Source organism: Strix aluco, chromosome 4 (assembly GCF_031877795.1).
Source record: "Strix aluco isolate bStrAlu1 chromosome 4, bStrAlu1.hap1, whole genome shotgun sequence".
NCBI classification, from domain to species: Eukaryota; Metazoa; Chordata; class Aves; order Strigiformes; family Strigidae; genus Strix; species Strix aluco.
Window position 1 is genome coordinate 31640462 of NC_133934.1, and position 21873 is coordinate 31662334.

A 21873-nucleotide genomic window follows, 5' to 3' on the forward strand; every position below is an offset into this window, starting at 1 on the left:
TGGCTTTCCTTGAAGGAAAGATTGATTTGTAGTATAGAATTTTAGCATGATTTTTGGCTTTACTATTTTCCTTCAAATAAAATAACCCAGACTTTCTTGGTTTATAGAAAGAAAGAAGTGGTGTTAGAAAGGTTTGGATGCTACTATTTGTCCATATAAATCTCACAGCATGTTTTGAGTGCCTACAACAGTGCCCAGAGACAACCTGCAGCTCTTTGCTACTGACCCCACAGGAAGAAAAGAATGCATGGACTAGGTCTGTGCACAAAGTGGAAAGAAGCAGGCTCGAGGATTTAATGCCCTTTTCCTCTTCTGCTATTTAATAGTCAGATTAACTTCTCCTTGCACTTCCAGGAACATAAGGCTCTTGGAGGGAGTGGGAAGCAATGAGGAGGAGGACAGAGACTGCCACGTATGCCTGCTTCCAGGGCTGTGGCCTTTCCAAGTCCTCCCCTTTGGAGCTGGCTCCACTGGATAGCATCATGTGGCAAAGGCAGAATAGAAGAATCTGTGCAGGATTGTGTATTTTCCTTGGGCTGCCTTGAGAACCAGATTTTTACGTATGTTTTGACGTGAGAAATTTACTGTACCTTTAAATGTTATTGTTTAGACAGGGTGTCTTTCTGAATGTTTCATGGTTCAAAAGGAAATAGTTGAACTTGGTAAATTAAGGACCTGGGAAAAGATGCTCTGGCCCTTCACCCAGAGAAAAGGAAAATGGTAACATCTGCTCCTAAGCAGGAGTAGGGGTTGGCCTTTATGCACCAGTGTCTTTGACAATAGTGGAGGACTGGCCAAGCTGAGAATTTTAAGAATAAGCAGTTATCTGTGTTATTAAAAAGTGGAACTTGGTGTCATTATGTTTTGCCTTATTTCTAATTATAAACCAATAGTATTAAAACTCCTTGCCCCTTAGCAGGGTAAGATGCTGTTCGGAGTGTTGACTTTACAGACACAGGCTTATCCCATGCATGGAGGCACAGTAGTTCAGCACGCTGTGGAGACTGCAGAAAGTTACCCTGAGTCTGGAGAGATCCCAGAGGGAGCAGGCAGGGCCTTTGCTCTTCATTTGCAGTTGTAGTTAACTTACTCTTGTGGTAGCTGTTGCAGTGAGAGGGGAGAGAAACACGGTTAATATTAGTGTTAATGAGAATGGATGTTAATACCAGGAGTCTCAGAGTCTAATACAATAATATAGAAAGTCTTGTAAGAAATCTGAACTGCAGATATATTACCAATTGTACTCTCTTAAAATTTGCATACCAAACAAATCTTACTCGCTTCCAAAAAAATAAAAAAGGTGAAGAGGACATGGCATGACAGTTTAGATTTCTAACAACAGTTGACATCATTGTTTATTTGCTTATGTTTTAACTGATATTTCTATTTCCAAGTCTTCTTTTCTAACCATAAGAAACATTAAGAGCTGCTTCACTCTGGATGTGAAAAACTCTGTTGTTTTCTGCTCCTGAGTAGTTCTTTCAAATGAACTGGAGACAGCAATCCCCCAACACAGAGAACAGGCCATATTCTTCTTGACTGAAGCACAGGGACCTCAATGACATTGAAGGGTGGAGATCTATGAAGTGAGGAAACAAGAACTGGTTTGTGCCCATCAACAAGTTTCTATAAAGAAAACTGTTAGTCAGTAACGTAAAATTAGAATCTGGTTTCTTTTGGATGGTCTGGAATCTCTAAATATATCTGTTGGGTTTTTAATTTTTAGGATAGTGTAGCTGTCAGAGAGCTTGTTTTCCACTCCAAACAAATGTGGGTGTATGTGAATATGTAATGCAATTAATTACCCACAGTGAATGACATTTCTTTCCTTTACGGTGCTGAAATAGAAGTCAATTATCACTCTAAAATAGCTTGACTTTCTAGTCTTCAAACAAATAGATAAGAATATAGAATTTGTGCGTGCTGACTATACTCTGTGAAATTCTTTCCCCTGCATGCATTTGCTCTCTTTCATGTTATTACAGCAAATAAAAAAATGTTACAGGGAATGATATACTGGCTTGATACAGAGCCCCAGGAGATGGGAAGAGACTCCCTTTGCCTGAGTAGGTTCTGCAGGAGGAGCTAAGAATCCTGTTGGTTAGCCTAGTTTGTAACAGAATAACAGAAAAACTTCTGAACAAGTTACTTTGAGGCTCAGAATGTCAGAGCAAGATCAAGCCTTAAACATTCTACAGTGCAGTGAGTAAATAAGTGCAGAATATTAATTGTTTTAGTGTTAGGCAGTTAATGGTAAAAGTGTAGAGGCAGAGTGGCCAACTACACAAGGGTTTCTCTTGCTGCTCAGGAAGGCATTTGGCAGCCCTTTGCCTCACTATAGTATTGACATTGTGAGCCACCACTTTGCCAGTCTTGGGAGTGTTTGCCAAGAAAATGACATGTCTTTATTCAATATAGTTGGGATTACTGGTGGTTCCTTTAGGAGGCTGCTCAAATTCCAGCTTTTGCTGAAGAATTCTATACTAATATTGTTTACTGTTTTGGTTGGGTTTGTTTTTTTCAATTCTTGTATGTTTTCAATACACAACTTGGATGGTACTATGTAGGAATAATTTGGGTTTCAATATATGTGGCATTTTGACTTCCTTAGCCTTTGAGTTGTAGTCCACTCTTGTGATGGGCAATTATGCCATGCACTGCTTTCATGGATTTATTGCATTCCGTCTTTAAAACTGGCCACAAGTTTTTTGCTTCTAGATACTGTGGTTTTTTTTTCCAGATTCTTACAGTTTTGTATGTTGGTGGGGTGGTGGGAGGTAAGTTTTGTGTGTTTTTTTCCCATGACCAGTGCATACATATTGGTTCTCATTCAATCTGCCCATTATCTTAAATTAGCTTTTCCCTTACAGCATTTGCTTCTCTGATGTATTTCTAGAGAACTTCCCCTCCCTTCCCTTTTTGCTTTAGTTTTACTGCACTACAGAATCTGGGGTTTCTGTGCTGTTGTCCCACTATGTGGTGCAGAGCAGACACATACACAAAGATTTTGGCTGGCACGGAGTTATCCCGCTCCAGAACCCAAAGCAGCAGTTCTGTGCCTCAGCTGACAAGCCTTCCTTAAAGCATATGGTCACGCTAATATAACTCCACTTCTTCTAGGATGTGAGATGTTGTCTCACACAGCAGCAGCATGAGATGTGTTCTCCTAAAAATAATCAGACTGCTAGGATTAGGTTTGCTTCGTTCTTGCTACATCACCTTTTAAATGGTTAGATGCATTATATTTAGTAATCTGTCCCTGCAATTTAAGGATTAGCGGTGTGGCCAGATCGGAGTTTCGTAACTGACTGTGGACTGCCGCTAACCTGGATGATGCACTAAGTGGCACTTAGAGCTGGGAGCACACAGCAGTTAAAGATCACGTATAGGCAAGTGGCACCAAAATTTGCAGACCAAATCCTGTATGTTGTCACTACTCATGACAATGTATATATGCAGAACATCTTTAGCTACCATAAGATCACTCTGTTCTCTTCCAAAGCAGAGGCTTGTGCTGCTTGTGTGCTGCCACCCACTCAGCTAGGAATCTGTTGCTCTGGCATTTGTTTCTTCCTTCGTTCTCTTTTAAAATATAGTGTCTGCCACTTGTGAAGGTGCCCTGTCAATGGCTGTTTCAACACAGATTAGCAAATGAAACTCTCTCAGCTGGCGGGGGCCCATTTAAGAGAGGTAAAGTTTGATCCAAGGTTTTAGTTCACCCCCAGTTTCTGGATCACAGTCTTTAATTCTTCTGATCAGCAAATCCCAGACTCTCAAGGCTCCCCAGCTTGGGGTGCTCGACCTATGCCTGTAATAGATGTAGCTGAATAGCTGAGAATTTCCTGGAGTTCATTCGTTTAGCCAGTAGAAATACTTAAGGTATTCTATCCTCACACTATTTGGAATCTCAAGATTAAATGAAAATACATTATTGTTTTAAAGGGTTGTTCATTGTACCAGACATGGGTTCAGCTTCGTCTGCTCAGAGACTTAACATATATGACCGGGAACGTGCAAAATCTAAGAGGGCAAAGGAGAATGGAATTGGATGCATGAAAAACAAATAGACCTCTTGCATAGTCATCTCTCTGCTTGAAAAATTACTTAAGTTTTTTTCTAAATTTTAATGTAGGGTTCCTCTATTGCTGTTTGCCCAACTGTGGTATAGCAAGCCCTCAAACCTCAAAAGGCTTGGGGTAGCTCAGAAAAGGCTGACTTGTTTTCTCTCAACAATATACTAGATAGCTTTATGTAGAAAACCACAGATTTGTTACATCAGAGTTACATGCAGTTATATGAAGAAATGCTATTGAAATTTTTTTTAAGAATTTTAGAAAATTATAGAGCTGCTATAGAGTATTTTAAGGTACAGTCATTGAATGCTAAATAATATGTCCCTGTGTCCAGCACACTGTGATGAGCCATGTAATCAGGACAGTTTGGGGCATTTCACTTTTCAAATTGTTTGTGCAGGGGGAAATTGGTAATACTGTCAAACAACAGCTGTTTCGTTGAAAAGTCTGAAGTGCTAACACAGGCATAAAAAGGCTCTGTGGTTCACTGGCTTGTGAGCAAAGCAGCCCAGTATTGCTAAACATGCTTTACATTCCTTTACGTGCTGTTGACAACTTACTTTGGCCACAGATACCATCAGAAGGCTATTACTGAGGCACCACTGTTGGGGAGCACTGTTCTATCTTAAAAAAGAAGACATTAATAAGTGACTCAAGATGAAGATATTTGCTAGGTGTTGGTATAGAAGCAGTATAATGTATAAAAAAAAAATTATGTCACCTAAAATGTATTATTCTTCTTACTGTTGGCAGAAGGTAGTGTGCTAGTTTTCAAATCTAACGAGTCAACCAAATTAGTGGTTTGCCAAAAAGCAAAAATTCTGATCATCATTATAAGATGTGGAGATCTGTGTGTAAAGTTGCTTTTGATATCTTTTGGGCAAGTGTTTAAAACCTGTTCAGTATTCTGAAAAGACCTTCCCATTTTGAAATCTTATTTTCCTAATCTTCAAATTACCTGTTTTCTGGTTGCTAGCCACTGGGGTAGTTAAGAGTCCTCTTTGAGAGTAACAGATCTTTTGCATTTATTTTCCTAACATCAAACTGTATGTAGGTGGTTGGAAAATACTGGATGGAACTATTGGGAAATATGGTTTTTGTCCCTCTCCTTCTACAAAATTAATGGCAATACTACAGCGAGGCAAGGCTTTAGCTGTATAGTTTTACAGTCTAGAGAAATAGATGTTTTTCTTTTTTCTTAGAACTAGCAAACTTTGTAGCACAGATGTAATCCAAAATACAGCACCTAGATGAAAAATACTGTTTTCTCTTTTATGCAGTGTAATGGAGCCTTTAATGGTACCTGTTCTGGTTTTATTTGTATGATTCTCTGGTAGAATTGCTGCTTGCTGACTCATATAAGGGATTTGATTTCACCTAGGAGGACATACTGAATCTTCAGTGAGAGTTAATATGCAGAAGAAAATGTAGATGCCTCTAGAAACATATATTGCTGAAATGTCTAGGCTATATTGCACAAAATAATTATTAATCTATTTATAGCACTGAAGGCATCTAAGGTGACATTCTAGTACCCTTTTAATATTTAATGTTAAAGGGTCAAAGGTTTGTTGGTCTAATTCTGTCTTGATAACAGATCCTTGAGACACCAGAGGGTGTCTGGAGCATTAAGAGAGGAAAAATAGCAGGTTGAAGTCTATACTAGTCAGAAGTCCAGCAACTTTACTACAAGGTAGCTCAGCATCTAGTGGAAGCCAGTATCTAGCTTGTAATTAAGTTGTAATTAGGTTTGAACAGTTATTTGTGGTATTTTAGATATTATTTAGATATTTTAGATGTTTAGATAAGCTCACCTGAGACAAACCTCAAGGAAGTTTTGGGACAGTGCCTAAGTTCCCATAATACTTAACTGAATATTGGGAACTAGAAGACTTTTATCCCAATGCTTTGCTTTTTGCACTACTGTGACTGTTGTCCTGCCTTCCTGCCTCTGTCACGATACACACCCTGGTCCTCTCAGGTTCTTGGTATCCTGCTATTACCACTCAGCATCTCATACTAGCAGTGTTATATCAGAGTGATGAACCTCTCATCCGGCAGAGCTGCTCAGAGGTGTGTAAGGTTAGTCTCTGTTCTCACAGATAACTTTCCAGGTGATCTCATCACTGTGGGAGTGTCAGCCCTGCACAGCTGTGGGAGATTCAGTATGTTAAGAGTCAAATTATGTGTTACTGGTAAATGATTAAGAGGCAAGTCAGCATTGGCCTGTCAGCCCTGCGCAGCTGTGGGAGATTCAATACTTAAGAGCCAAATCGACATTGGCTGGTCAGCTCAGCCAGAGAGCTCAGTTTGGGGAGCTTGGTGAAGGTGGAGAGCTCTGCTTGAGAGACCTCTGCTTGGCGAGCCAAGCAGGAGCTCTGTCCTGTGCTGGCTAGGAGAAGCGCTAGCTCTGCTCTGTGCTGGCCTGGAGAAGCAGCAAGGTTTGGAGAAGCAGGCCGTGGAAAAAAGATAAGTCAGCTTGGAGAAAGTATGGAACTGTTTTGGGGAGAAAGGGCTGATGACTGTCTAGTAGCTGATTTGCTAACTATGAAGTAGAGAGCTAAGGTAGCAAGAGCATAAGTATGTGCCATTATAATAATAAAGGATTTTCCTTCTCCGCTGCAATGGAGAGTCTATGCCCCAGTTGCCACACATCACCTTCTAAACAGCCTTTTGCAGCAGTTGCCAGTGTCACAGCGTGGGTTTTGGGGACAATTCTTGGCCATGACCCTCTTAGGAAAAGCATGCAAGTGCCTTGTAGTGTCATGACATTTCTTTAGCCCTCTACTAGGCTCCACAGAAGCTGAAGGCAGCTGGATGCTCCCTACATCTGACGCAGCACACGAGTCAGCTCAGCACAAAGATGTTTCTGTGTCACATTTCCTGCAGTGTTATTTCAGAGGTGATAGAATAAAAGCCCTGTTCTTGTTTGAGCTGTGCAAGATCCTGTCAGGAATAAAGATAGGAGGACAATTTGTCATTTGCAGGAAGAACTGAATTTCTCATTAGAGGAAAGCTTTAGAGGAACCTACAAATACTACTCTAACCGTTTACCTGGTATCTCTTCCACTGCTGTAATTTCAATTACAGGACACAGTAATTTGACAAGTATTTGACACACAGTTTAGAAATGGCTTTAAATGTACCAGCCACTAAGGGCTCTCTTTACCTGATCTAGCTCAGCCCAAATCCTTTTGGGGAGCGACACAACCCACACTGCACTGCAGTGAGAAAGACAGACTGGAAGCTGTTGTGAAAGCAGATGGTTCAGTGGGCCGCATCTGATTTGTAAGCATGCAGCTCATGTGAGCATGAAGTATTTATTGCACTTGGGAGCTATTCTTGTTAAATACCCTTACATATTGTCTTTAAGTGCCGCGGTTCCTATTATGTTTCTAGTAATGAAGATGAATGTGCTTGTGCTAAATCCTTACCATTGTGAGTACATTAGCTCTCCAAGCAGAAATCCCTGTTGCCAGTCACCACTATCATGATAGGTAAACTTAATTCAGGATGAGATGACAGAAGTAGCTTGCTACTGGCCTAAATAAGGAACTTTGATAATATCTCCTGCCTGCCACGGTGAGCTTGTAACCTCTGGAGCTGAAGGCAGTGGAAATGTTTGCTATGAAAAATGTAATTACTCTTACTTAGAACTGAAAATAAGTCAAACTTAAAGCATTTAGGAAAATAGTTGAGTGGTAAGTATTTTAGCAACAGTAAATGTTTTGGAAAATATTTTGCTCAGAAAGCAGAGAAAAGTTCCTCTAATAAGGGCAGATACAGAAATTCTTACCTCTAGTGTCCTCTTCCTTCCCTTTGACCTTCCCTTCCCACCCGTCTCCTAGGGTCTTGTAAACTGAAATATAGATCTAAATTGGAGTTTTTTTCAAAAAACATACAAAATAAAAGCCTATCCTAACGTTAGCTCTTCTTCATTTCAAAATCGAGAGGGATCACTGCAGAACTTGGTTAATATAACCAAACCATGGCTGAACACTTAGGTACAAGTCTAAAACAGGTTTCTTTTCGTCCTGGAAGTCCGGGATATTCTGGCTGTTGCTGTCCTGACAGGTATGCAGTTAATTTTGCAAACTGTCATGACAAGAAAGTTTCATACAACTTTTCTTGCCCTGGTTGACATTTTCCATCCAACCTGTTCAGTCCTGAGCATTATTTTGAAATGTTTCAGAAGAAATTGACTTCTTACCTTTGGGGAATTAAATCTGGGTAGCAGGGAGGAGGTTTCTCCTTTTTTTAAATGCTTTATAATTTAAGCTGAAAAACTGGAAACCGTAATGCTCTAGAGTCAGGATTTCAAATGTGGTAAGATGCCTGATGTGATGTTGTGCCTCTTTCTACTGCCCTCACAAAAAACCTAGCAAGAGGCTCATTCCCTTTCCAAATCTGGAGATGACAAGTTTGTGCACATTAAGTTAGGATTTACTAGATAGTGCTTGTGATATTTGCCAGAGAGAACATCCACAGTTGCTTCCTCAATCTCTCATGATGTGTGAGTGGAGCTGTGCGTGGGCTACACTGCACCAGAGAGGCCTCAGCAGAGCTTTCTCCCAATATTGCTTTATTCTCTGGCCTTCAAATGTGCTTCCTACACCTTCCAGACTTCCCTTCTCTTTTTCAGACTGTAGTCACTATACAAAATATTTTTAATGGTGTTTTATTACCAAGGCCATAGTTAAAAAGTTATTCTCATGTTAACTCTTCAAGAAGTAATTTTTTTTGTGAGGACAGCTCTGCAGGCAAGCAAACACAGAATGAATGAATCTGGAAAAATGAGTAATCCTCTCCGGAGTAGATTCTGTGTAGTGAGTGATACATGAGTGCCACACTGAATAATGAGGAGAAAATGAACACTTCTAAAACAAGTACTCTTGATGTTAGAGCACTATCTTAGGTTGCTAGAGTATTTATGGTGTGATGTAGTTCTGGACAGTGCTGTTCCTGCACAGAGGTTTTGACTGCCTATATGTAAGGCTCCTTTCTGTCCTTTTCAGACACCAAACCCACCTCTTCACCTGCACATCCTTGTCGTGTTCCCTAAGCTGTGTCCATGGAATGGCTCATTTCTTTGCCTCACTCATCTGCTAAGAAATAACAACACAAACAACAAGGTCTCTCTAAATAAGGGTTGTTTAATTTGCCTTGTAAGCACTATGATAACTGGTTTGGAGGCAAGGCAGTAAAGCATTTTTAAAAATTGAGTGTTGTTTTTTTTCTCTGGGCTCCGTCCTACCCAGTGGTTTGTTGCCATCTCTGTGTTGGAGGTTTTCTGCCTGTTTGGTCATACTCCAGTGGAGGGGAGGCATCAAGTCTGCCAGGGTCAAAGTGAGCAGCTGGTGACAGAGAAGAGAATGTACCCACTGAAGGAAAGAAAAAATTGAACAATTACCATTTGTCAAAATAGGTAGTAATTGACCTACATTCTAACAACCTAGATTCAGGAGTTGCAACTATTTGCTCTTGTATTACTAGCCTTGTTCAGAGGTGTTTCATTGCACTCTAAAAGGCATCTGTAATACATATTTTAACAAGATAAAATAATAAAAAATGTCTCACAAGACTAGCCTTAGCAAAGAGAAGTCATTTCCTTGTAGCTTGATGACATTTGAGACTTGTTCAGCATTTCATGGATTTATAATTCTAAATCCTACTTGCCTGTAGGATCCAACTAGCTGCTTCCAAATTAAACTTCTGCGTGAAGCTGCAGTAATTTGGCAAGAAGGAATCCATCACAGCCTGTTATTGTTGAATAGAGGTGATAACACCTCCTTTGCAGTTTCACACGTTCCCTTTGTTTTCGTGGTGAACTTTCCAAAATTAGGCAGCTAATTCTGACAAGGAGAAGAAGCTTTTCTGGCACAGGGAACTTGAGCTAAAATAATCTGCAGCTAAATTCTTTGGAAAGATGCAGTTTACATTTGGAGAGTACTTGACTGCTTCCTTAATGCGTTTGATTGGTGTAATCCCTTGGGACATGTCTCCAGGGTCAATGAAGCTTTCTAATGCACTTCTTCAAAGTTCTGTCTCCATTAATAACTTCATTCCAAGAGGAGATACTCCATAAAACCAGGAGGACACAATTTATAAATTAAAGATGCCTAAGGGAGTAACTTCTCATTCAGTTGAATGATACATCTGTATACCTTGGATATGTGAACATTTTCATAGAGTCATAGAATGATTTAGGTTGGAAGGGACCTTAAACGTCTTCTAGTTCCAACCCCCCTGCCATGGGCAGGGACCCCTTCCACTAGACCAGATTGCTCAAAGCCCTGTCCAACCTGGCCTTGAACACTTCCAGGGAGGGGGCAGCCACAGCTTCTCTGGGCAACCTGTTCCAGTGTCTCACCACCCTCACAGTGAAGAAAATTTTGAATGCTTTCTCTTTTATATCAATTTCAGAAAGCACAGGAAGGTTTTTTTTTGGGGTTTTTTTAACCAGCAAAAGGCTAAAACTGAGCACTCACGATATTAAGGCATAAATGTATGCTTTCACATATCACTTCCAAACCAGACTACTGCAGCGGACTTGCTCAAGCCAGCTGGTGCCTAACTCTGTGAGTACATTAACACCAGTGCATGCGTTTTTGCTTTTCTTCCTCTTCTCTTTTGATTCAGGTCAAGTTATTAGTGAAAACTCTTAAAGCCTTGTAACTTGCATATAGACCCTATGCATATCAGAGGGGATTTTTTGGTCCCAATAATTAGCAAACAAGGCTGAAGGTCTAGCCATTGAATCCTAACTCTCAGGGCAGAGGTTGGGTTTTGCCACCTGACAATATGTCTGTCCCTAGAACTCATTTCATTTTACTGTTTTTCTTCATATCAGAAGTCTTAACAAGCTCCAGATTCAACATACGTTTGTTGGGTTTCACCTTCTTATTCTATGAATAAATCCCTGTGTTCACAGGCATACTTAAATCATGGCAGGGTCACTCTCTGTGAGTAAATTAACACCTTAATCAAGCACTAAAGATGAATTTAGAGCAGTGTGGTCATTCAGTGATGATTTGCTTTGACTAAAAATAAATGCTTGACCTCTGTAGGAAGAAACTTCACTGATAAAATCAGCAGAGAATCTTTCTTGCAGATACAAGTGGAAACCTGGCAAGAAAGTTTTGCCTTTGTAAGATATTTGAGAAATCTCTTGTTTTCCTGATCAAAATGTAATTCAGTGAAGTATCCTCCTTTTCTAGGAAGAAATCTATTAATTTAATAGCATGAAACAGAGCGGTACAGAAATGTATTAAGCTTCTATACAAGTTACTCTAAGACCTGTTAAATTTAAGAGAGTCTGGCACCCTCACCAGTTGCTTATTTTCTAGAAGATTACCTATTAAAGTGCAAGAGAAAAGCTTAAGAACCCTACAGGGAATGCACTGGCACTTGTCTGGAAGAGTTGCATCCCAGTATTTTTGATACAATAATATATTCAGGCAGTGTGGCATGATTTGTTGGTTTTGGAAGACAAGTGTTGGCGTATCATTGCTTTACAGTGTGGAGTCAGCACTCGTCGTAAGAGTGTCCAGAAGGAAGGAGGGTTACAGACTGTGAAACAAAGTGCTAAAATAAGCAGAGAAGTCCCAGATGTCTTAAGTGCAGGGCAGATCCTGCTGCCACTTCCTGTGTCCTATCCATTTTGTGAAAAATGACTTTCAGCCTTCTAGATCTGTCATTTTTATGCCCGCTAATCACAAATATTGGTATCACTGACTGAACAGTAAGTCCCTAATAATATGGGGAAAAAATTATGCCAGGGAAGAATGGTAAAAATTTAAGATTATTACTGTCATGTTGGGTAGAGGGAAGCATGGTGATTTCAGTTAGACCAAGCAGGCAAAGCATGCCTTTCCTGCCCATGACTAGCACAGAGCAAGTCTGCTGGTTCCATTCAAACCAAACCATGGAAATGTTATTGCAATTTTACACTGTGTGACACGATTTAATGTGATGTAATTTGACTCCAAAGAAAATTAATGCAGTAAATTAGGCTGGATGGATGCAATTCTATAATCTTTAGTTTTAGTATGACACAGGCTGTAGCATTTGTCAATAGGGATACATAGAGCTTCTTACATAAACTAAGAGTTTGACTTTTTTTCCTGCTGTGACAAACAATATTATCTGTTTTAGTGTACAGTCAGCTGTGGACAAATTTTTAGGCTTTTACTTCTAAGTGGAAAACAGCCGCAGTGACAGTTAGGGAAGACCTTTTTTTTTTTCATTTGTCAGCATATCTTTTTTTTAAACTATCCGTGTTGCTATTGAAACTCAGAAGTTCTCAGATGCGTTTTTTTGTTTCAAACAAATGAACTTTTCTCCCTCTCAAGCTGTCTTTTGATGATATTTTGAGTGTTTTCCAACATTCATTCTTTTCAGGGTAGGGAATAATTATTTTTAATATCAAGGGCAATTTATCAAAGATTTGAAGTTGCATTTGCCTTAGGCATGCGTGCTAGACTGGTTATTTAGTCTCATTGAACCTAAACCAAAGATGGAACAAGCTGGAAACATTCACTCCATGCTTTCGTGTAAAATTTTGGGGAATTCTGTTCTGAGATCCTGGCAGCAATATTCTGGGACCAAAATTTCTGGTAGTATTTTGGTACTTCTTGGAAACTGAAATAGAGAATACAAAAATCTTGTGAAAGCTTCTTAGACATTTTATTTTAAAATAGATGTTGAAAAGAACATTCCCAATTTTAGCCAAATGATTCATCTACTTAGAGTGGGTATCAGCACTGGTACTCTTATTTGCTCACCTGCTTTTGTTTCCATAGCAGACCCCCCATGTTTCCTGTTGTTGGTATATATATGCAGCTTCTGTAGCTGTTGTTCAGGTCTCTTTAGTTTTGCTCCCCTGCTCATTTGTTTGAACTCCTTTTATTTCCTATAGAGTTCTCTCAAATCTAACTACTTGCATCAGCTGTCTTTCTTAATTCCCAGTAGCATAGTAAGCATTTGGTCATTTCAGCACCACCGAGAAATGATTTATTTACCACTGGGCAATATACTAAAATACTGAAGTGAAATAATGCAGGAAGTAATTGCAACAATTTTTATTTTTTGATGTGACAATGTACCAGTATCACAAATACCAAACTGCTTCGTAATTGGGTCCTTTTTGCTGCCCAATATCACTTTCATTTTGCTATAGTTACCTAGAGAAAAGATAGCATTGAATAATCCCTGCATTGCTCTCAGACAAGGGGGAAAACAAAGATACAAACAAATACTAGATCAGTGCACTGAAAATCTTACGACAGAGAGTTGGGATCTCTGGGTTTAAAAGGACACAACTAAAAACCAATATACACTTGGAATATTTCCTTGTGAGTGAAGAACCTTTTGCAGTTCAGTAACAAACTGGTGGGTTGACCTCGGCCAGCTGCCCACCCATCTGCTCTCATTCCCCCTCCTCAACAGAACAGGGGGACAAAATAAGGTGGAAAAAACCCCTTATGGGAGAGGAGATCCCTTACCAATTACTGTCACAGGCAATGCAGTCTTGACTTGGGAGAAATTAATTTAATTTATTGTCAATTAAAAATAGTTGGGTGGTGAGAAGGAAGGAAAAGCTAAACCACTTTCCTCCCAACCCTTTCTTCCTAGACTCATCCGATACACAAACAGACATCCAATAAATATTTCAAAACTCTCAAGATTTTGGTTGTTTGGCACAAGTTTATCTTGCTGCTTAATTACACAGAAAGCATCCTGATACAACAAATAAATGAGGGCCCAATTCTTCAAAAAGCATCCTGCTTGGTGTTACACATCACATTCTGCAAGATGTGACCTGGGTCTGTAACAGTGGTGCCTGTGGCTGAGCTGATGCTAGGTTTGACTGAGGTCTCTGAGCTCTCACAGGAGAACCTGCTCTTCCAGAGAAGCTGTGATCTCAGTTTGTTGTGTTGCTGGAAATGCCAGGTAGGGCATAAGTGTCCATGGACATATCACAACAGTCTTTGTTCTCATCTCCTTTCATCTCCCTTCAGGGCATGATACTTGAATGGATTTTCTTTCAAATTTCTGCCCATTTTCCTGCTCTAGGCACTTTCTCACTGAGAGAAAGCGAGCGGATTTAAGTGTTTCTGATATTGACAGTTGACATACTTACCTTCAGCTATTGCGTTGGGAAAGATGCTGTTCTAAGGTTGTTGCGGAGAAGTACGAGAAATACAGCATTGATATGAAGATTGTCACAACTTCTTATTGCTGATATAGCAGCAGTTCCAAAAACATGCTGGATGCTTCTCAAACTTACAAAAAGACTTAATGCCTATCCAAAAAAACATGGAAACCATATAATTAGAGCAATAGGAAGACTTTCTAATCCATACTTCTTTTCACATGGAGAGAGAAAACATGAAGGTTTCCAGGTGACTGAAAATATCTGCTGGGTTGAAAACTTATTGAGTGTACCAAAATGCAAAAAGCAAAGACAAACATGTACTGCTGTTGCTATGGTGTACTTTCACAGTTACGTTTCTTTCACTCTACATATATTTTCTGTCTGTCACACTGGAGGTGGTGATGGGTTGCACAACCAGCCATACCTGAAGAGGGGTATCTAAACTCCTTTAAAATGTCACTGACTTGATAGAATGTGTTGTGTTCACAACAAACTGCATCCAGAAGATTTTTTGTGATAATTTATGATTAGAAAAAGCATCTGATAAGAATCCATTAAATGCTCATATAGATTCTATTAATAAATTCCTATTAAAATAATTCATTTTACAATTAGTTGTTTTTTAAAGAGGCTTTTACATCTAATATATATTTCTTTTTGTAAGAATAACTTCTGCATAAGATGCATTTTCCGATTTGAAAAATAAACACAGTAAAGGTACTCATCTGTTGCTTCACTTTGCTGGGAGATAGAGCTATTTGAGTGAAGAAAAAGCATGACACTGAATAATAAGCAGAGCACATTCATCTTTTCTAGGAACTGGAGTTGTAGCCTACTACAATTAGCAAAAGATGACTTTTTGAATAAGTATATAAAATTCAGTGTGCATTTCCTTGAGATGAAAAAAGACCTAGCAGGAAGGCCTTACAGTTTTGGGGGGAGGTAGAAGAAGCTTTTAAAATTATTTTTTGTTTATTCGTTATTTAATTCAACAAAACCACAAATGCCAAATTGGCATTTTTCAAGTATGTTCCAAAAAATGTCCCCTACTTAGATGAAGGGGGAAACAAGACAATTTCTGACAGAGCTGGTATTGCTTTTAAGTCATCCTTTGATATTTAAATAGGTATTAATTAGTTTTTAGCTGTGTAAAGGGTCTCTTGCCCTGTTAACTGATTTATTTAATTCTGCTGGCTAGTGCTGAGGACTTTGTATTTATTTTCAGGTTAGATCAAGTTGTGAAAGGCAAGTAAAAATTCTTTGAATTTTGAAGCTTTCTTTAATGTGTTGTAAAAACCTGAAAACTGACTGTGTATGTGTGTCTGAGTGGGTGTATATATATATTTTTAAGCACATGTATATTTTACATTGGGTATTACATATCACCACTGGTAAAAGGCTTCGGAACTTTGCTGCTAAGGGGCAGTTCTACCTGTCAAATGGACAGACATTAATGTACTTTCTGGAGAAGTTATATATTTTTTTCAAGGAAGTGTCATGGAATTGAAGAAAAATTATTCCATGGTGCTCAGTGTGGGTCATTTCAAGAAGAGGGTAAACTAGAGAGTCATGATATGCACAAATAAGAGCTTTAACACAATTAATGCTCTCAAGTCCTTTTAAGTGATTTTGCTTACTTCCTTTGAGACTTTTTATTACAGATTTACAGAATGTTTTTTTATAAACACCCATGTGATTTCTTTCACTACATGTGGCGCTTTATTAAATAAACACAACAAACATTGAAAGTCCTAAGCAAGAAACAATATATCCTTGTATTTAATAGAAGACTGTTGTATCTTCATACAGCAAATTATTTCCTTCCCTCATCCCTTCCTATCTCTTGAGGTTTGCACACCACATATTTTATATCCTTAGGATAACTAGAAGCAATTAGGGAAACTATTGTCCCTCACCACTCCATTTTCTGCCTTCTCTCTTTTTATATGTGAGAGAGAAAATTTAGGTGGTTACAAACTCTTCAGGGATGGAACTATTGATTATCACTAAGTAATATTAATCTTGTCCGGACAATGTAGCTTTTTGCATATAGGTATCTTGCAGGGAAAGAGTGCCAAGTCTCTGTGCAATCCCACTTCTTAATTTCCAGATAACAGAAGTACAAGAGGGGAAAAGCACAAACCGTTTTGTGCCATTTGCTAATACCTAAGCAAGGATACAACAGTATGAGAGAGGTAGATGTGAATCACGTGACAGCAAGCAAAAACACCTGGATCCTGTATCAGGATGAAGATACTGGGCTGCCAGTAACCATCGACCACAGTTTCAGGGTCAAATTGTCATATTAGAAGAGGCTGAAAAACTATCTGGAACAACCTGGACAATGTTTACATTGCTTGTATAGTTAGTTGGAAAACAAGTTCTTTCACGTACAGCAAAGGCAGCTTAGACCAGTTGCCAGCTAAAATCATTGCATGCAGCTGGCATGACACTCAGCTGAGTTTCCTCCCTGTGTTTGCAGGATGAAGACTGCCAGTGAAGTGCTCCCTCTGTCACTTTTCTCTATACAGAAGAAAAAAAATAAAAAAAGCATGCCAATCACAGAGCTGCTGGCCCCAAAGAGTCATCCAGCAAACCATTGGCTCATTTGACTAACTTCACCAGAGACAGCATCTCCTGCTCTGCCAGAGGAGCCAGTCAGACAAACCTCCACTTTCTTTTTTTTTTTTCACAGAAATCTTTCCCTTTGTTTGTTTGCCCTCAGTGGTGATCTTGTGCATTGAACAACCTCATTGGAAGGTCTTGCGAAGTCACCATCCTGTCTCATTTAAATTCCCTTTAAAGAACTGCAGCCCTCATGATGCCATTGAGAAACTTGTAATTATCAGGACAATTTGGAGTAACTGAATTTTTTGTACTAGGGACTGCAAAAATCTGTCAAACGCCACCACCTTGAACTCACAGGACCTGAATCTGGGTACTTTGGACCTGTGATCACTCCTTATTTCAGGTAGGAGCAGCTTCACCCCTATGCAAGAAGCAATTTCCTTGCCTGACTTTGTGCCAGCAGCTGCCCTCTCTCCTGGCTTTCCTGGCAGCCTTTGCCTCCTGTGTCTTCCATGCTACCACCATGTGAATGGGCTGGAGCAGCTGCAGCCATAGATGTTGAAAGGAGGGAGCAGGGCTGAAAAGCAAGGACAAAAAAAAGCTGGCCTTCTCCCACTGCATTGTGTGTGTGGGTAGTTCCTGTCACTCTGTGAGGCTGGAGGAGATGAATGGTTACTTAGCAGTTTCTGTTCATACATTTGTTCCCCGTCTTCCCCAGGATGTTGCTGCAAGCCGCAGGTTGGACCATCATGGTCTGTGTTAACAGCTTTGCATCGCTGACCAGTTTAGACTCAATGATTATTTTTGTGTTCTTAAAGGTAGCAAAATGTATTTTACTTCTGTCAAATGCTTCACTTCAGGCAAGCCTTGGATGAAACAAAGAGATGAGACAGGGATCCCCCTCTTAATTATTGAACTGTGCACTTATGTGTCCTCAGAAGCTTCTGCTGTTTGCCACCAATGACCTGTGGTGGTTGAGATAAAAACGCAAAGCTTGTCAAAAGGAATCTGCTATAGCATCAGGATGGATGCTCTTGTGTTTGCTGCCTGCTGGTGCGTGGCACTGCTGACTAGAAGACTTTCTACCTATGCAGCATGTTGTTTTTATGCTTCTCTAATTACCCAAGGATGAGGTCACTTGGTTCATTAAAGATTTATGTTTACATAGTGCCTTTCTTCAGACAGCTTCCAAGGCAGTGGGCAAATTTATTTCTGCACGAGCAAGTACCTGAAACAAATTGTGATTTCTCCATAGACTGAGGAGTTAGTTACAAGAAACTCCCTTTCCCCTCTATTCTCGGATATACACTAGGGTTAGGCATCATTACTCCATGATGATTGTGCTGTCTGTGCAATTTGTGATATGACATTCTTCAAGGACTTTCTCAGGCTTTTCTGTTCCTTTTTTCCTTTTCTTTCAAGTTCTTTTGACAGGCTTTTTACTTTTACTTTTGTAGAGCAGGATCCTAATTCACAAGCAACTTTACAGCCTCATTTAAGTCAGCCTGTAGCACAGAATTCAGTTTAGATCAAATAAAGGGAATGGAAGCTGGTCACATAATATTGCAAATAATTTTTCTAGCTGTGTTTGGAAATAGCGTGGGTATATAGTCAGGAATGACACTTGTAACCGTAGAACAGTGTTTTAAATTGCACTTTAAATGGACAGAAAATAACTGGAGGATTTTTACCATCATAAAAGAATCTTGCAGCAGTTGATGACCTGCCTTATCATTTAAGGTACTGCAAGGGAAGCAGTAACATATTTTTTTCTAGGCATTAGAGGTTATAATTGGCACAATAAACAGAGAAGCAAAAACATAGATCTTGGCAGTGAAATGAAGAAACGGTAATATTTCACATTTTTCTCTTTCAGAGTGTATTAGAACCAATTCTAATTGAAGATGTTTGTGGTCCTTCAGAAAGAACATGATACATTGTTTTAAAAGGAAAAAAAAGCCTACCTCTTCTGAAGGCAGTGTTCCATATAAACTGTGTGGAACAGGAGCCTAAGCCCAGGGAGAGGTTGGGTTCTCATTTGTTCCTTGCCACTTTACACTAAAATTCTGCCAGTGTAAAGTATAACTAAGCACTGCAAAAGTGTACTTTGATTCACACTTGAGCAAGCTCCCTGTGGCTAGGGCAGGTTGAGGTTAGCCAAGCACAATTGGAGAGCTGGATCAGATAATCTGATAGAGAAGTTCTCTCTAACACCCTACAACATAGGGAAAACTACAGTTTTATTTTGATTTAGTTGCTGTTCAACATCAGTGAAGGTAAACCACAGCATGTACTGGCTATGCTGCAGCACTGCAGTGTGTTAGTGCATTGCAAAAATACACCCATTTTCTCACTGCAATGCCATCTAGCTCCCCTAACCCCAAGTGCTTTCTCCCTTTTCCATATCTCATCAGCAGTAATATCGGGCAGGTCAAAGAGTCTCATTTACCCATCTGTATGTCCCCCAGTGTCTTCAGATGCAGCTTTGCTGCTCGTCTGTGCAAGTATAATTAACCTTCACTGCCCCTGGGTGCGCTGGAGGGAAGTGAGGGAGTGCAGAGTTGAGGAGGGCACACAGCTGCCATGTGTGTGCAGGGGGATATGGTTTCCTTGCAAAATCTAGTTTTTCATATTAAGACCTGGCAGGGTCTTCTGAGAAGACTGTTCCTGCCTTTCAGTTTGGGAGATCAAAGCTTCCTTCTTACTCAGTCTTTTGCATGCAGTTGAATTTTATCTACACAACCTTGACTGGAGAGATGACTTCTAAATGGTGTCAGCCTGACCCAGGAAAATGACAGTGTCAACAGCAATTGTTCTGCAGGTCTGTTGAGGTTAATCCAATTTTATCCTATTTATTCATGTCATTGTTTGGCTTGTAATAAATAGGGTTGTACTTTAAAAAAAATAGGAATGTTTTCCTATTTTTGTTTCCTACACATAGAAACTACTTTCCTGGTTTCTTCTCTTCTTTTTTCACAGAATCACAGACTGGCTGAAGTTGGAAGGCAGCTCTGGAGGTCACCTGATCCAACCCTTCTGCTCAGCAGAACCACCTAGAGCAGGTTGCCCAGGACTCTGTCCAGTTGGATTTTGAATATTTCCAAGGATGGAGACTCCACAACCTCCCTGAGCAACCTGTGCCAGTGCTCGGTCACCCTCACAATAAAAATGTATTTCCTGATGTTCAAAGGGAACCTCCTGTGTTTCAGTTTCTGCCCATTGCCCCTTGTCCTGTCAGTTGGTGTTACTGAGAAGAGCCTGGCTTTGTCTTCTTCACACCTTTTACATCTTTCTAGATTGTTACATGCACTTGCAGGTATTATTCAGAAGTACGGACTTGTGGAATAGTGATAACAGTCAGCTCAGATATTTTTCAGGTTTTTTGATCTTTTTTTTTTTTCCTCCTCTTAATTTCCCTACTTGAGTTTGCGCTCTGCAAGAGACTGTGTTGCAAGGCATGGCTGAAAATAACTGTGTAAGGAGATCTAGGAGAAGTCTCCACTCCTACCTCTACCAGTGTTGAAAACTGGGAGCTGAACATTTTTACTGGTTGTTTTTCCCTCAGGCACCTACCAGTTGTATGAATTAAATGGTATTTTATGATATCCTAGAGTTCCAGGACATGATACATGTCAATGATAATAGATAAAGTTATCAAAGCTTTTCTTATCCCAGGATTCATGTGCTCCTTTTTGAGATATAATTCACTAACCATCCTGAGCTGCATCAAAAGAAGTGTGACCAGCAGGTCGAGGGAGGTGATTCTCCCCCTCTACTCTGCTCTCGTGAGACCCCACCTGCAGCACTCTGTCCAGCTCTGGGGCCTCCAACATAAGAAGGACATGGATCTGCTTGAGCGGGTCCAGAGGAGCCCACAAAGATGATCTGGGGGCTGGAGCACCTCCCTTATGAGGACAGGCTGAGAGAGTTGGGGTTGTTCAGCCTGGAGAAGAGAAGGCTCCAGGGAGACCTTATAGTGGCCTTCCAGTACTTAAAGGGGGCTACAGGAAAGATGGGGAGGGACTCTTGATCAGGGACTGTACTTATAGGGTGAGGGGTAATGGTTTTACACTGAAAGGAGGTAGATTTAGATTAGATACAAGGAAGAAATCCTTCACTGTGAGGGTGATGAGACACTGGCACAGGTTGCCCAGAGAAGTTGTGGCTGCCCCGTCCCTGGAAGTGTTCAAGGCCAGGTTGGACGGGGCTTTGAGCAACCTGGTCTAAGTGGAAGGTGTCCCTGCCCATGGCAGGGGGGTTGGAACTAGATGAGCTTTAAGGTCCCTTCCAACCCAAACCATTCTCTGATTCTACGATTCTATGATTTTTATATTTTCTGTTTATTTGTAGTGCTTTTAATTGCTAGTTCTGAATGTTTAGCTTCTTATTTAGCTCTCAAGAAATCATATAAGTAATTTAATTTTGGCTGAGGAGTGAGCACACACTTTGCCCAGCATATTTGGGTATTATTTTCTGCATATGGAGCAAGACTATGATTTGCTCGCCATATTTGGATGGATAGGAGAGGTGCACATATTAGTATGGTGGTAGCCCCTTTTGAAATAAAATTGTCTCTGATACTTTTCTTACACATTTTGTAAAAAAACTATGTAACTTGTAGAAACCTAGGAGACGGCAGATCAGATCATATCTGTTAGCATATTATTTTTCTCTTAATGAGTCCTGGTAATTGCAGTGAGGGGATTTATTCCCCTTGAACAGTCCAAACCTCTGACTTTGGGAAGAAGGCATTGTTAGATAAACTTAACCTGCCATTCCATGGCTTTGTGTGTGTGCATGTGTATACAAAGATGCATGCATATGCATGCACGTTTGGGGATTGTGTTCCCTGCAGGACCCAGCCCTGAAGGGGCTAGGGAGTCAAACTCGAGTTTGGCACCATGATAAAATGTTAATATGATCTAATATGATCTCCAGAGATCATTTATTTTCTTAGCTTTGAGCAGTTGTGGATGCTATGTGATGCATTGTCAGAGAGGATAATCCAAAGTAATGAAATTGTATGATGTGCAACACAGAACCATCTCAGTCTCTAGTACAGAGAAATGACTGTAG

The 21873-nt window shown here is 40.0% G+C and overlaps 1 protein-coding gene across 4 annotated transcripts in view; it reads left to right on the plus strand.

The window, feature by feature from the left end:
* Positions 1-21873, plus strand: part of CRACD (capping protein inhibiting regulator of actin dynamics) — a 139484-nt gene that overhangs the window by 36164 nt on the left and 81447 nt on the right. The window contains exon 1 of one of the 4 annotated variants that reach the window (XM_074822606.1): positions 19988-20113. The exons of the other annotated variants lie outside the window; for them this stretch is intronic. The gene's annotated coding sequence lies outside the window, so the exon portion shown is untranslated. Of the gene's footprint in view, positions 1-19987; positions 20114-21873 lie in introns of those variants that run through there. 4 annotated transcript variants of the gene reach the window in all.